Here is a 16,653-nt window from a genome sequence, read left to right as displayed (position 1 = left end):
GTTACCAAAAACATAGCACCCAAATTCCTGAATTGGTTACTTTTTAAATCGATTAAGGTAAAATCAAAGCTATGCATAAAACAGCACCACCTGTCTGCATAGACTAGGCTTCTTTCTTGCTCTTGGCCTGGGAATTGCTCGTGGTCCTGTTTGCTGGGCGGTGGAACAGGTGGGGATGGGGGAAGCATTAGCAAAGGAGGTGGGAGGGCCTGAGAAAGGACTCCTGGATTTGGTCTAAATTTTGCTTCTGCTTGGATGTAGAATCCAAGATCAGAATGTGCTCTAGGATTCTTCTCGAAGACTGTGAGCCTGGAGGAAAGGGGCTATACCTCTCTTACCAAATTAGGAGCTTCTCTGGGGTAAAAAACTGGGTTCCTGCATCATGCTGGAAGCTCGCTGAGGGCAGAGCTAGAAGCCTTCTGTCATGCAGGGTGGCATGCGGGGTTTCTGGTCCCGCTCCCCGCATAAGAACACAGGACATGGTGAGGCCAAAAAGGAACACCCACGGAGCCATAAATAGGGGAGTTATACCACTATAGTCTCACTGACGGCTGGGTTGGAGACACAGGAAGCAGGAGCCACATGATCCGCAACCTGCCGTCTACTTCTCTGCAATCTACAACCTGCACTCCGCCGTGCTAACTACAATCTGCACTTGCTAGCTCAGCCACCATCTCCTTGCTAGTCGCCATTTGCTGCTAGCGTAGCCACAGCAGTTATGTTAGTGGCCAATGGCTCACTGGTTACATCTGACGGCCATCTAATCACAGCTGATGGCCATTTACTACCTGAGTCAGCACCTTTCCACGTGAGGCCGAGAGCCTGGAAACTGCACTCCTGGCTCTGTCCCCACACCTTCTTTCCTCAGTGTTCACCGCCATCCCCTCCTGCCCCAGTGTCCTCCTCACAGGGCCACCAACAACAGAGCCACCCCTTACAGGGGTTACTGCCGGACAGGAGAGCTAACGTCCACAAGAAGATGCTGCCAGTGGAGTCTTGTGCCAATATAGGTCTTGGCAGCCAAGGTACTCCCGGGACACGCCTCATGTGGTGGGATTGTGGGTTTCGCCATCCCAAGCTGAGTCTTCTGTGGTTTCCCCCCAAGAAACCACGGGCTGTGTTACTGGCTTGAGATTTCCCCCTCCTGCTGCCTAGTCTTAAGTCAGAGGGGGTCCCTTGAAACACCTCTATTCTATTCTCTCCAGGTTGAACCACATGTCCTGGTTCCTGAGGATGACAGTGAGGGAAGGCAGCCGTCACAGGGCTGGGATCCTAGGAGCAAGCCCATCTTTGCAGCTGGGAAAACAGTAAGATCTCTGCTGGGGGCTTATTCGGCCCCAGCTGCTCACCTCTCCCCGTGGGGGGACAGCAACTGACTGGAGAATGCTCAGGGCTGACAGCGCGCTTGCTAAGCTCTTTTTGTACCCCTCACCTCATGAAATTTACAAGGCAGCTTGTATCTGGGGGATGAACTACCCAAACTGTATAGTCATTATTACAAAAATGGCTTCTTTTCTCAACCATTTTGGAGTTTGTGTCCCAGCTCTGCCATTTCCTGTGTGTGACCTTGGGCAGGCCCACCTGACTTTGCCAGGTCTCCACTTTGTCATCTGTGAATTGGGGATCACAATATCTACTTGCAAGGTTTAACTAAGATGACGTCTATAAAGCAATTCTTAGCAATGCCTGGTAAACATTTGGCAATCCTTAAATGTTATTTTATTGTGGTTATGGCTATCCCTTCCTACTATGTTTCTGGAAGCCTCTAGTGGGCTGGTTACAACACAAACATATGGGACCTGTGCAAATACAGGGTATGTTTGAGGCCTGCTTTATCAGATGGGAGGAGAATGAGGCCCCAGGGCCACCTTTGCAGGGCCCCAAACGAAGCTGTCAGCTGGAAGAGGCCTCACCGTAATCCAGCCACACAACTCTCCCCATGGGCGGGACCACGTTTATCAGATCTATTCAAGTGACCGGGATTATTAGCTCATGTTTCCTGCATCTTCCAGTGAGAGTGTCCCATCTGTCATGAGACCGGGGACATGCAGGCTTTCCTGAGAAACCTCACTCCTGGCTTGGGAAGATGAAGAGCTGAGTCTGTTTTTATATTTTCCAAGGCAATCAAGGATTTGAAATGACATGTTTTATTTGATATAGTAACGGTGGTTGAGAACCGTGCTGTGAGATAGAACTCCTGTGATGATGAATATGTTCTATAGAAACACTGCCTAGGATGGTCGCCACTAGCCATGTGTGGTGGCTGGGCACCTGAGATGTGGCTAGTGTCACCGAGGAACTGGATTTTTTATTTTATTTCATCGTAATTAATTTAAATGTAAGTCGCCACATGAAGCCAGTGGCTGTGGTATTGGATAGCACGGGTGTAGAGCAGGACCGAGCTGAGCAGATCTGTTGCAGGCTGGGCATGATATTGACCTTCCCTGAGCTTCTTTTCTCTCTTCTGTGTAGTGGAGCTCATAATGACACCTGGCTCATCGGATTGATGTGAGGGATAAATAAGGAAATGAATATAAAGCATTTAGCACAATAAGAACTCAATAAAGATCATTTATTGCTTCAGGGGCATTTGTCTTTCAGTCACCAAGTAGCTGAACACTTAGGTTGTGCAAGGCACAATCCTAGGCACTGGGGATGCAACAATGAGTTTCAAGACCCTCACCTCTCCAGGAATCTCTATCTGAATGACGGAAACCGACAGGTAATCAAGGGCTGTGGTGCAGCAATGGTGATAACTCTGGCATTGTAGGATCCCAGAAGAGACCTCCAACATAGTCTAAGATGGGAAAAAGAAGGTGAGGGAAGGCTTCCTAGAGGAAGCAATGTTGCTTTCTCTACATTTACTGGCTCAACTTGACTTCAACTTGACTAAATCCCACCACCATTTGACCTTGTCTCTGTAAATTCTTTTAATTGCTTTCCTTTGCTGCTATAACAAATTACCTCAAACTTAGTGGTTAGAAACAACACATTATTTTACAGTTCTGGAGATTAGAAGTCTGAAATAGCTTTCACCGGGCTAAAATCAAAGTGTCAGCAGGGCTGCATTCCTTCTGGAGGCTCTAGGGGATAATCCATTTCCTTGTCTTTTTCAGCTTCTAGAGCCTTCATTCCTTGGGTGGTGGTCCCTTATTTCATCTTCAAAGCCACAGAATCTTTAAATCTCTTCTCTCTCTCTCTCTCTCTCTCAATCTTTCTCTCTCTCCCCTCTCTCCTTACCACCCTCTCTCTCTCTCTCTCTCTCTCTCTCCCTTACCTATCTCCTGTAAGGAGCCTGGTGATTACATGAAATCCACTCAGATAATCCAAGATGATCTCCCTATCTCAAGATCCTTAATTTAATTCTGCAAAATCCTTTTTGTCGTGTAAGGCAATGTATTCACAGGTTCTGGAGATTAGGATGTGGACATCATGTTTGTTTCTTTTTTAAAAAGCTCCAGTGACATAAGATTCATACCATACAATTCACCCATTTAAAGTGCACAATTCAGTAGCATTTTAGTATATTCATAAATATGTGCCACCATTACCACATCAAGTTTAGAACATTCTTATCACGTCAAGAAGAAACCCTATAACCTGTATATCTCCCCACCTACCTTCACCAATCCCTGACCCCCTACCCTAAGCAACCACTAACCTACTTCTTGTCTCTATAGATTTCCCTATTCTGGACTTTCATATAGATGCAATTTTACAATATGTGGTCTTTTTCTGTCTAACTTTCACTTAACATATGGTTTCAAGGTTTATCCATGTTGTAGCATATGTCAGTACTTCATTCCTTTTTATGGCCAAATAATATTCCATTGTATAGATATACTTGATTTTGTTTATCCATTCATCAGTTGATGGCCATTTGGGTTGTTTCCATCTTTTGCTTATTATGGCTAATGCTACTATAAACATTTGTGTAAAAGTTTCTGGGTAGACAACTATTTTCACTTCTTTTAGATATACACCTTGGAGTGGAATTGCTGAGTGGGATGTGGCCATCTTGGGAGGGGTCATACTCTTACTTCAAAGTCTTGAAAGACTCTAATAACTAAGGCCAGCTTATGGCAAATTCATTCACTTAGGTCAGGATTGCAACTATTGCTGCATGAAGAGGCAAATTCATAGGCACACACAGGCAGCAGGTGATATAGGGCAGTGCTGATGATGACCATGGCAGGAATTAGTCATTTCAACCCCGTTCACACCTCCCTTCTGAAATGTTCATAAGCCATCTGGCTGCACTTCATTTTACCCTTGGAGATTAATCCTTTCTATAAACCTCTCTCCTGCTGGAGCTGGTCTGAGTGGGTTCCTCTTCCTTCCATAAGACACTAATAATACCAGAAGGTGGTTTTGAGTATTTGGTGAAAGATCAATGAGAAAACTCATATGAAAGTGAAGTATTTCAGAAATGAAGGTGGGAGAGAGACCCAGGTTGAACTGAAGTTATATTCAAGCTAGAGCCAACCATGGGGAGCCCACAAGGCCTCCAGCGGTATCAGGCCCAGCAGGAATGGATGCAGGATGTGGTGGGGTACATCAGGAGGTGACAGGGGCCACTCAGGGGAGAGCCCTGGAAGGGGACAGAAATAAGAAGAGGGGTTGGCAGCTGACAGTGCAGATGGGGCTTGTTGGGAATACACATGAGGCACCTCTGGCACTTTCAAGCATGGTCATGGGAACTTTACAGAGAGTCAGGGGTCTGACCAGGCAAGAGGGCAGGAGCCAGAGTAACAGGAAGAATCACAGTGCAGTGATCTACATTCCGAGAAGCAATTCTGCACCTCTCAATCAGATTTCTCATTGGAGAGAATAGAGAGCCTGACAGGCTGCCTCCTGGAGACCACAGAGGGGGAACACGTAGTATCTCCTTGCCTGTGCAAGGTTCTGGGGTCACTGCAAGACAGTACCTTTCATTCTACTCTCTCTGGACAGCTTACAACCAAAGTCTCTCTCCAGGAACCACTTTGAATTAAGGGATTGAATTCAAAAGAGTTAATGTTTTTTGCAAGGAGGACAAAGGTTGAATCAAATTGGCCAGCCTGGTCAAGTGACAGGTCAGGAGAACTCCGCAGAGGCAGGGGCCAGAAATGAGAATTATCTGGACACAGGCAGCCAAACAACTCTTATCATGGGGCAGACCATTGTGGGAAGAAAGGGAGCATAGGAAAGTGCAGGAGGAGGGATGTGAACTTAAGCAGGTCAGGAGGGCAGTGGGTGGGAGACTAGAAGGAGCTGTAAGAGGAGAGAGTACGAGAGGGGAGGTGCAGAGAACACCGGAAGGGAGGCAAGGTGGGGCCATCATTCATAGAAGTCATCATTCATTCACTCACTCATTTAACAAACTCGTACTGAGCACCTGCTATGTGCTGGGTCAGCTAGCGGGCTCTGGACACCAAGGTGGTCAAAATAGTGTCTCTGCCCTTCGAACCAGGGCCCCAGAAGGTGGGCACCTTGCACTTCTGGCTCTTTGTCCTACAACACGTTCTTACTTCCAGGGATTCTTCCTTTGGGACCAATAAATGGAGAATTATTTTGCTGAAAACCTATCATAGCCCTGACCTCATCAGTGTCAATGCGTGTTCCTGCAGGCAGAACAATATCATGGAGCATGAGCACCGAGCCGAGGCCTCGTGAGCTGACACATGTCCATGGAATCCCTTGTCTCTACGCATAAGGATCTGCTCTCCTCCTGGATGCCCCGGTCCCCAGCAAAATGCCCAGGACCACAGATTGGTGAGCAGAGGGAGGGAACTCTCAGAGACCCAGGGACATGGCAGGAGAAAGGGTCCAGGCTTTGGAGACAAAGGTAGCATGGAACAGCAGGGAGAGCTCCAGAGACAAAGACAGGTTCTCAGTTCAGATCTGGGCTTGAATGTAAACCCTCTGAGCCTCGGTTACTTCATCTCTCAGATGAGAAGAGTATCCCCCAGGGCAGTTGTAGACGTTTGAACTGGACAGTGTATGTGAATGTGACCAGCCCAGTGTCAGGATCCACTTGTTTACAAAGGGAATCTAGGGAAGGGAGCCCATCTCCTTCTCCCCAGGAAACACACTTCTTATCAGCCACTGCCATAGACGTACAGGCGGCGGGGCTACCAGACTGCCATCTAAAGGGCACACCTGGCTGCTTGTCAAGGGGATTGCCACCCCGCCCTCAGGCTACTGAACTTTGAACAGAAGACGGGTTAATATTTTCCCCTAGGAGCCTTAAATCTGCACAGCATTTGCAGTTTTCACTACCAACCCCATGGGGTGGATAGGAAAGGTATTAAGAAACCCATTTCACAGATGAGGAAACAGAGGCCCAGAGAAGTTAGATTTTTTTCCAGGATAACAGCTGGAAAAGATCCCTGGGCTGCCAGTGAGTTCAGGGCATTTTCCCCCACATGGTGCCATGGCTCAGAGGGGACCCGCAAGCCCCAACCCTCCAACTTCATTCACAGTTGAGGCAGATGGGGTTGGATGAGAGCCCTGGGCAGGCTCATAATTTGGTCCCCCTTCTCTAAATAGGCGCACAGCATTTGTTCAGCCAAAGGATAAGAAAAACTGATTTTTCCTTTCAATAAAAGTCTATCTTTGAAGGTCAAAATAAAGGTTTATGACATATACTGCATGTAACCAAACATTTTAACCTAATTGAATTTGTCTGTCTTTTCAATTTTTCCATCACTCAGCATTAGTCACTCACATTCATCTGGAGGAAAGTAACTAGCATAGATAGTTACAAAATCTTCAGAATGTGCTTTTAAATTTTTTCCCCAGTATTCATGTCAGCAAAAGATTCCCCCCTTTTCTGTGGTTTTGCTCATTTTTGTTTTCTTCTGCAGTTGTGAAACTAGGCAATTTTTTCAAAGATGCATCAGTTAGGTAGTTTATAGTTATAAGAAACCTAAAACTCAATTCAACGATGAAGAATTTCATTGTTTTGCAGATCTGCTGATCCAGAGGTTGGGCAGGCTTCCGGATCAGCGGGGTTTGGTAGCTCAGCTCCAGTCTCAGCAATTCCTTTGGCTGCGTTTTCCTCCATGTTGGCTTCCTGCACACGCTGGTTTATCTCATAGGAGCAAAATGGTTGCAGTGACCAGCCAAAAGGGGGCAGCAATCCAAGTGTCCGTTGATGGGTGGATGAACAGGCGGAGTATAACCTACAATGGGATATTATTCAGCTCTATAAAAGAAGGAAATTCTGACACATTCTGCAACATGGATGAACCTCGGAAACATGCTGAGTGAAATAAGCCAGTCACAAAGATGCAAATTCTCCATGATTCCACTTACATGATATACCTAGATAGTTGAATAAATAGAGACAGAAAGTAAAATGCTGGTTGCCAGGGGCTGGGAGGAAGGAGGAAGTGGGGAGTTATTATATAATGGGAACAGAGTTTCAGTTTGGAAAGATGAAGAAAGTTCTGGAGATGGGTGATGGTGATGGCTGCCCAGTACTGTGAAAGGTAATGTCAGTGAGCAGGACACTGAAAAATAGTTAAAACGGTAACTTTTATGTTATGTATATTCTCCCACAATTTTGTACAAGATGGCTACAGTAGCCTCAGGATGCCCACCACTCTGAAGAGGACTCCCTTTTCAGGGAAAGAATGTTTCTTTTCCTGATGTTCCTACCAAATCAACAGCCTCATTAGGGTTACATCCCCTCACTCCCAAATCACCCCGGTGGCCAGGAATCGTGTTCTCATTGGTTAACTCGGTCCAGCTCCCTGACCCAATCACTATAATAAAAGGTTTGGGATTATCCTTAGACCAGTCACACCTACGCCCACAGTAGGGGTGGAGTCAACTTCCCCTGCACCACATGGGGAAGAAGTTATAGGGAGAGGAAGGAGGCGAGAGGGCTAGGGAGGAGGAGGACACATGAGCAGCACAATGGAGGTATCAAGGAAAAGGCAGAAGGGACATAGAAGCCAGTGGGTAGCAGAGATTGTAGGCCATCCTCCAACACCCATTCTTCCCTTTTCCTGGACACACAGCTAGACTACATTTCCCAGCCTCCTTTGCAGTTATGTGTGGTCAGAGGTCTAAGTACTGGCCAGTGGAATGTGAGTAGAAGGTCTGTGTTTCACCTCTAGGCCTAAGCCCTAAGGCAGCAGGCCTGCCTCCTCTGTGCTCTTTTTACCCTTCTCTACAGCTTCAACCACGCAAAGGAGGACATGGCCTCTGGGGAATGGCAGAGCAGCTCAATGGAGGGAACCTGGGTCCCTAAACAACTGCCCCCAAAACTAGGGCCACTTGCTTCACCACTTTTACACATAAGAGAAAGCGATTTCTATCATATTTAAACTGCTGCAGGGATGGGCAAAGTGTGGTCCACCGCCTGTTTTTGTAAATAAAGTTTTATTGTCAATAGCACCTGCCATATAGTACCACCTGCTTGAGGTGACTGTCAGTCTCAGGATTGGTGATCCAGGTGTGGACGAAAAAGAGGTGTTGTAATAAATCCTTAATTCCTAACTGGGCGGGTCATGGTGGGTAGTCACTCCCCAGGCCTGTAACTTCTTTAGACAAAGGTTTTGCAGCAAGCCTGACCATTGTCCTCATGCCTCTAGGGCACCACATCTTTGAAGTCCAGGAGCAATACCCCTGGAAGGTGAACCACCCTCAAGGGAGCACGTAATCTTAACGACCCTGTAATCCAACACCCGTCTTGCTTTCTCCCACCATCATGTAATCTTCCTTATGTTCCCTCCTTAATCTCAAATGTATAAAAGTAACTGCAAAACTGTAATTCTCTGGAGCATTTGAGATCCTACCTCCCCGGCAATTGTCATCGGTTTGGGCTCAAACAAACTCATAAACATTCTCTACAGGTTTGGACATTTCTTACATTGATACAGGCAACGTTGCACGAGGCAGCTTGTGGAAAAATTTTCAATAGAAATCAGTAGGTCTGGGACAAGATGTATTTTATTTCCACTCAATAGCTCTATTTTCTTTGGCAGAAGCTGGACCAACTTTCACATGACCAGTATAAGAAAGATGTATAGAAGCCTGAGTTTACTGGTCCCACACTTCTGTGAGGCTTTGAGCTCCTTATAGATAAGCACCCACCCCTTACTATGCCTCTGGACACTGTTTGGGGCGCTTCTGTCAGCCTGGTCTTTGCCTGCCCCACCCCTGTCTCTGGCCAAACAGGTCCCTGCAGAACCAGAGCAGAGATATCTGCTGGTCTTAGAGGGTTCCCACAAGACAGGGCTCTTTTCATTCTCCCGTGGGGACAATTCTGACCCGTCAGTACAATGTGAAACTCGGTGAGTCTTGAGTTGTCTCTGAAGCATGTTCAGTAGTGATGAAGACTTACTGGAGGGTTGGGTTGGATGCAGGCTCAGCGGTAAAGGAAGGAAAAAACAACTTGGGCCAACATTTGCCGAAAGCTCCAGGGTAAAGCCCAAATACTCAGGAGTCAGATGTGTGGATTTGAAGGTCAGCCTCACTGTTTGCTAACTATGTCATCTTAGGAGGCAAATTAACGTTTCTGTGCTTCCTGTTGGGCTGATAACCATAGTATCTCTCTCACAGGGTTGTTAAGAACTTGACACGAGATTTTGCTCAGCAAATGTTAGCTCTTAGCTCCAGAGTTTTCCACCTCTGATCGGCTTTAAAGGTTTCCATAAAATAATTGGGATGTGTGAGTGCCAAGAGGTCTTTGTGAAAAGCAAGCCTGCTGGGAGGTAATGCCTGACTCTTCCTGATTGTGTCAGAATTTTCGGTGTTCTTCCTCCAGTGAGCGGCCAGAGCAGGGTGGAGGGGCAGAGCGGGAAAGGAGGAGAAGACTACCCTGCAGCTTCCTTCCACTCACAGTCACTGGGGAGAACATGGAAGTTCGCCAGACTGGGTGAACTGATGTAATGTCTAGGCTTGATCTGTACTTGAACCTTGAACTCTTGAAATGGTTTACCTTCCTAACCAAGAGTAACACTCTAGTCTCACTAATTTCTTAGAAAATGCTCATTCAAAGTTTCCTCGAAGGGACTGGCCAGACCTTTCTGATTCTCGAGACTCCAGTTCACTCTCACCTTCCCAGGGAGGCCTGGGGTAGGGGAGGCCCCCAGCCTGCCCCACGGCACCTTGCATGCTCTCATCGTAAACTAATCACACATCTATGTTTGCAAGTTGTTCAACAAATATTTATTGCGTGTTCACCATACGCAGTTCTTTGCTTATTGTCTGTCTTGCCACCACCTGTGACTGGTCCATGGAACTTCTGAACGATAGTCATGAAGATTGTTCAGTGAACGACTAGGCCCCCAAGCCTTTGTGATTCTAAAGTATAATCACAGCTAAGATGAATTCATTTCTGTCTGCATTCCAGGAGCAGTGTAAATGCTGTCGATTTATTCATTCAACAACTCTGGGAAACAGAGATTCTCATCCAGCTTCTGCCGATGAGGCTATGGAAGCCCCCAGCTCTCACCCTGCCCAACGGCTTACAGCTGTGGGTGCCCTGTGGGGTTCAACACTCGTTCACTGACCATCACACCGCTAACCAGCTATACACTAACCCTGCTGTCCCTTGCTGGGTGAAGACATAGATATTGTTTCAAATCTTTGATTTTAGCTTAGAAAAGGGAAACAGTAGACTCCAGTTTTCAAGATAAGGTCATGCAGGTGGATCCTGGGACAGCCCCCCTCCAGGGTCAAGTACGGTCAGGGCATTGTTCACACTAAGATAAAAGACTATGAAGCAAGGCAAACCCAGCCAACTTTCCTGCCTTAGGAAGGCCAGATATATCTTGGGAATCTCCATGGGGAGGACCGTGTGTGGCTGGACTATGGGAACCCCATGACGACTCTTTCAGGTAACAACCTCCCATCTTTGGGGTTCTGCTCGTTGGACCTGTGGGGCTTTACTCACCTACCTTCTGATAGGCAGGGCTGACCTTAGCCTATAAACATTTGTAGCATTTGCAGGGCCCACATGCCTAAGTGTCAGCTAGTTGCAGTCCCTCTCAGAAGCCCAGAGCCTGTGATAAGGCCTTTTGCTGTGACTGTCTGGGAATAAGAATGCTAAAAACACAGAATTGATCTCCATTTTAAGCAAGGCACAAGTTAGCCTTAAAAAAAAAAAAAAAAAAAAAAAAGCCCCAATTTTGGCCAGTGGGGTTGGGGTGGAGTGAGGCAGAATGAAATGGAAAATCCCAGAGAAGCAAACAGTCCACCTGAGAAAGGGAGAGCCCTCCTTCTGCCTTCAGTTCACCACCTCTGGTGTCTGGGGTACAGGGAGAAGGACTGAAGGAAAGAGGGGAGGCAGAATTGAGGCCAGGCTCTTAATAAACTTAACACTCTGAAATAAAACAGAGTTCAGGATCCACCTGGGTTTCCAATTACCTTCTCAGAGGGAGTCAGGGACCACCGAGCAGGGCGGGGGTATGAGAACTCAGTTTGGTTCTAGAACCTTTGTAACTTCATGCTTGCTGTTTTGATGATAGCTTGCCTGATTTCCCAGGGGAAAACCAGCTGCAGGAGGGAGAGTGGGTGACCCCGTGTTGGAAATCAAAAGAAAGGAAGTTAGCATTACACTCCCCAGCTACTTCCCTGGGACTTGATTAAGGAAGGAAGGCAAAGGTCACCAGAGCTCCTGTGGGTCTGAGAATGGGCGTGGAGGGCTGGGACCCGGAGGCTGGGTTCCATAATGACATAGAACCGAGGTCAGTGGAAACAGGCTGGCTCAGGAAAGTCACAGATCTGTCTGTGAATCCTTCCACCTCCAGCTAGCAATTCACTAGCTGTGTGACCTTCCTGTCTCCACTGATCACATCTGAGCCTCATCTGTGAAATGGAGATAATCCAATAATTGTGATGAGAAACGTGGGCTACTAAATGCATACAGCTAATACAGGGGCAGATGGAGAGTAAAATCTCAATAAATACTAGTTGTCCTGTGGCCTCCCTCACTCACCTGACCTGGGGCTGGAAGGCTGTCCTCACTCTCTTATTCCAGGTTCCTCATAAACCAAGCCAAGGTTAAGGCTGCAGCCCACAGTGAGAGCAGGCCTGGGCTTGTGCGAAGTTCACGGCCCCACGTGCCCCTGAACCTGTGAGCCTGCTCTCGTTGGCGTGGGTTGATGTCCCTGGATGCAGTGGCCCAGAAAGTGTGGGATATGCCGAGGCCGTTCCCCAGCACCCTCAGGCAGCCTGAGACACAGAGGTTGCCCTAGTAAGATGCCCCCACAGTGATTGGCATTGTGCAGGCAGATGACGTGAGCCCAGCTCCCCTCCTGTCAGAATCTGCCTGCCTTACAGCAGTCCTGCCAGCCCAGCCTGCCCCCCTCTCCCCCGTCCCAGCCAAGTTTCACCTGAGCAGGCTGTCTTTTCATTTTCTGTACCTCATCTGCCCAGAGGGGACGACCACTGAAGGGAGCAGAGGATGCTGGGGAAGGAGCTGCCCCAACAGGCCCGTGTGGTGGGAACGCTCACGCTCTCCAGGGCTCACACCACTGCAGCCTGGCACCAAGCCCCACGCTAGCTACCTGCCAGCTCCTTGTACCTTATTTGCTTATCAGTGTTTGTTTTGGAGGTTTCTGGGAAGTGAGTCTCCATCTGAGGGAAATCTTTGACTCTGGGGACTTGTGACACCAGAGACTTTGAACTCCCAAGAAAGCCCAGCACACATTTGGCTACCTCAGGCCCAGGGGAGGGGACAAACTTCACTTCAGCACAATGGCTTCGAAGCAGGTTCCTCGCACGCCTCTCCACACTAGCTATGTTCCAAAGAAGATGAGCTCTTCCAAGACAGAGCTCATGGACGGGGGTCATCTGGGGGTCAGTGCTTCATAGGCCTCCTGTTCCATCTAAAAAGATAATTGACAAGCACGTTGTATTTCTCCCATAATTCATTTGAATTTTTTTTTTTACTGTAAAAGTAATGTCTAGGGGGAAGATTATGCAAGGAAATTGTGCACATGATCTTGTGATGACCTATTAGCAGAAACCCCAAATGTCCCCCAGTTTGAGAAGCAAAGATGGAGAAGTAAAATCTCTGCTCAATAAATAACTTTCAAGAGCACAGATTTCTGGCAATTTTTAAAAATTATAAAAATAGATGTTAAAACCCCTGTTAAATATGGTAGAATTATAAAAGAAGCAGGTTTAATATAGTGAATTTGCAAAGAATAACAACAGCAAAAAAAAAAAACACCTCAAGTTATTCCCACCACACACAAGTAACCATTTTGGTATGTTCAAGATATATGCTATCTATACTACTTTGGGTTCTGGGTAGCATTCTAACCTAAGCATTTCCCCAAATCAATCAATTAATGTTCATTAAGATGATTTTTAATTTTTAATGGCTGCATAGTAGTCCATCATATGGTTGAACAGAAGTTTTTTTTAACCATTCCTTTTTTGACATTGAGATTGTTCCTACTTTTTGCTCTTACAAAAAATGCTTAATAACCATCTTTATACATTTCTCTAACATACGAGTACTTAGGATAAACCTCCTAAAAGTGGAATTGCTGGGTAACAGGATTAGAGCATTCTAAGCCTCCTGGCAGACCCTGTCTTTGCCTGTTTCTTTCTTTGCTTCTATGAAAACCATGGCCACCCTGAGATCAGGGAAAGATTTGCCTGAACTTTCAGTAATGTTATGACTTTGTCATTATATGTTTGAATTACGGTCTATCTGGACTCATCATAATACTAATAGTAACATTAGCTAGTATTTATTGGGTGGGTATTGTGAGCTGGACACACGGCTAAGATAATCTCACATCCGTTATCTCACATAATATCCCTACAATTGTGCTGTGCGGCAGGAACTACATCCCTTTCTTGCTATAAAGAAATGGAGATTTTGAATTTAATTTGGTACATGGGATGAGGTAGGGATCTAGCTTTATTTTCCCATATTATTCCAACATCATTTACTAACCAGCTAATCTTTCCCCCGCTGATTTGAACATTACATTCATCATATACTACTAATATATTTTAATACATAGGCTCTTTCCTGGGCTTTCTCTTCTTTTCCATTGAGCCACCTGACTTCTTCCATTCCTCTCTGTTTCATAATTGAAGCTTTTAATGTATTTTAGTAACTAGGAGCGCAGATCCACTCTGTTCTTTTCTTCCCAGAAATGTCATGACTGTATTCATACATTTATTTTTTCCAGGTGACTTGTTCTATGTAAATTCACTGTGTCCAATTAAAAAAGAAAAACCTTACATATTTTTATTAGACTTGCATAAAACTTGTATGTTTGGGCAACTGGCATTTTACAGTATGAAGAATTCTCAACGTGGCATATTTTACCATTTATTTAATGTCCCTTAATGTAGTTTGACAGATGTTTTTCATTATGAATAATGTGCATTTCCTGTAAACTTTATTCCTCGGTGTTGTTATTGAAAATGAAACTTTTTGCATTACAGGTCTCCCAGCTTGGTGTTTGCTGCCCGGACAGTTCCAGATTCAAGGGCAACCAAACATCTGAGCTCAGCAAAGTCCCCGCCAGCCCAGCTCCTGGCCTTGACTATGGCCAGCAAACTCCAAAACCATCCAGAGGAGGCCCCATCAGGCGAGTACGGTTGTAGGTAGTGGCACAGAGGGGTTTGGGCTGCTTAGTTTGAAGCAGTGGTTCTTACTGGTTGGGGTCAGAGAGAGTCTGGTGAAAACTATGGACTTTCTTTCAGAAAAATGCCCCAAATACTGCCAGTACTTCCAGAGGATTCATGAACAGCCCCAAAACACATCCAAGGACTGTAATCACACCCCTGCATTAAAAGGATGGTCCAGGGGCGGACAGGTGGCTCAGTTGGTTGGAACACAAGCTCTGGACAACGCGGCTGCCAGTTTGATTCCCACATGGGCCCGAGAGCTGCGCCCTCTGCAACTAGAATGAAGTCAATGAGCTGCCGCTCAGCTCCCGGGTGGCCAGATGGCTCAGGTGGTTGGAGCGCATCCTTTCAACCACAGGGTTGCGGGTTCGACTCCCACAAGGGATGGTGGGCTGCGTCCCCTGCAACTTACAATGACAATTGGACCTGGAGCTGAGCTGCGTCCTCCATAACTAAGATTGAAAGGTCAACAACTTGACTTGGAAAAGTCCCGGAAGTACACCCTGTTCCCCAGTAAAGTCCTGTTCCCCTTCCTCCAAAAAAAGAAGAAAAGAAAAAAAGATGGTCCAGCTACGCATTCCTCCAGGTGGGTGGTACTGAGGACAGAAGTCCTTGGGTTTGCGTGATCCTGAGTGAGTCACTTACGTCTCTGAATGATTATTTTCTCCTGGAGAACGATTATCCACCCAGCCCAGTTAAAGCATCATTTGGGGATCAATTGAGATCATGTCTGTGAAAGTGCTTTGAAAACTGAAGCGAAGTAACGCAAAGGTAAGAGATAATTAATGCCAGGAAAGGGAATATAATGAGGCCCAGCCCTGATAGGTGGTGAAGGCATACATTCTTAGAGAGCATTATCGGCTCCCATGCTACCACTGCCTGCTGGGAACTTGGCCTTCGCCCCCAGGCACAGCTGATCAAGGCCTTCACGGCTCTCCACTTCTGAGGCTATGAGACTGTTATGCTGACGCAGCTCAAACCTCGATTAAGTGGCTGGATGTTGGAAAAGAAGTGTTGGGGCTCGTGGTTCACAGATATCAGTTTCTAGGTTGTTGTAAAGATTAATGATTAATCCTTTCCTGCGTGCTGGAGAACAGGCAGGAGCTGGAGAGAGGCCTTGGACAGTGACTGAGAGCAGGGACCGCCGGTACGTCCTGGCTCTGCGTGACCACAGGCTGGCCCTCCTCTCCGACCTCCAGGGTCCCAACTGTACAGTGAGGGTCAATGCTGCAGCAAAGTGAACTTGCAGCTGAAAAATTCTGCAAAATGTAATGATAAACCCAAATACCTTACAAGAGAGATCTAAAAGCCTTCCAAGTTATCTTCCTTCTCCCAGCAGCCATTGCCATCTGACCTCATGCCCCAGCTTGAACTTCAAGTTCTAGATACATCAGCCCCTGCGTGTGTGTGTGTGTGTGTGTGTATGTGTGTGTGTGTGTGTGTGTTGGGGGGTGGGGGTGGGGGAGGAGGGCTTGTCAATGGGAATATTCTGAATACAAATGGCTGCTCCCTTCTCCCCAGGATGAGTCTGAATGGGGGAAGGGATTCACACACTGGTCTTCCATTCACCCATACCCACGTCCTCAGACCCTCCAAGGCAGAGGGCAGAGGGCAGTGCAGCAAAGGGATGTATTTTGAACACCCTACTCTCAAACCACCTCCCTACACGGGCTTCTATTTGGAGGGCAGGAGGGAAGTGCTGCCTTTCTTCCACCTTGTCCTTGGAGAGTGGGCCAGATGAGGCTCGGAAAGTCTCTCTGACTTCCCAGTGCCTGGCTCAGCCACTGGCGTGCAACAGGAGCTTAATAAAGGGCCTTAATAAAGGGCCCCTGGACAAATGAATGAGGCAGGCCTTCCCCCACGCTTTGCTTAAACCTTCTCGTATCCTTCCTCTGCTTGCTGTCTGCCAATTCGGGTGTCTCCTCTCCTGACTTCTGCTCAAACTGTGCTTCCCCTGGATACTTCCCGCTGAATCCTCACCTCTCCCCAGGTCTGTGGCCCCAGCCCACGTCCCTGTGTCCCACTAAAAGCTGCCTGTGGAGGTTGCTCTCGTAA

Source organism: Rhinolophus ferrumequinum, chromosome 22 (assembly GCF_004115265.2).
Source record: "Rhinolophus ferrumequinum isolate MPI-CBG mRhiFer1 chromosome 22, mRhiFer1_v1.p, whole genome shotgun sequence".
Classification (NCBI taxonomy): Eukaryota; Metazoa; Chordata; class Mammalia; order Chiroptera; family Rhinolophidae; genus Rhinolophus; species Rhinolophus ferrumequinum.
The sequence above is the reverse complement of the archived record's forward strand: the minus strand, read 5'-3'. Positions refer to the sequence as shown.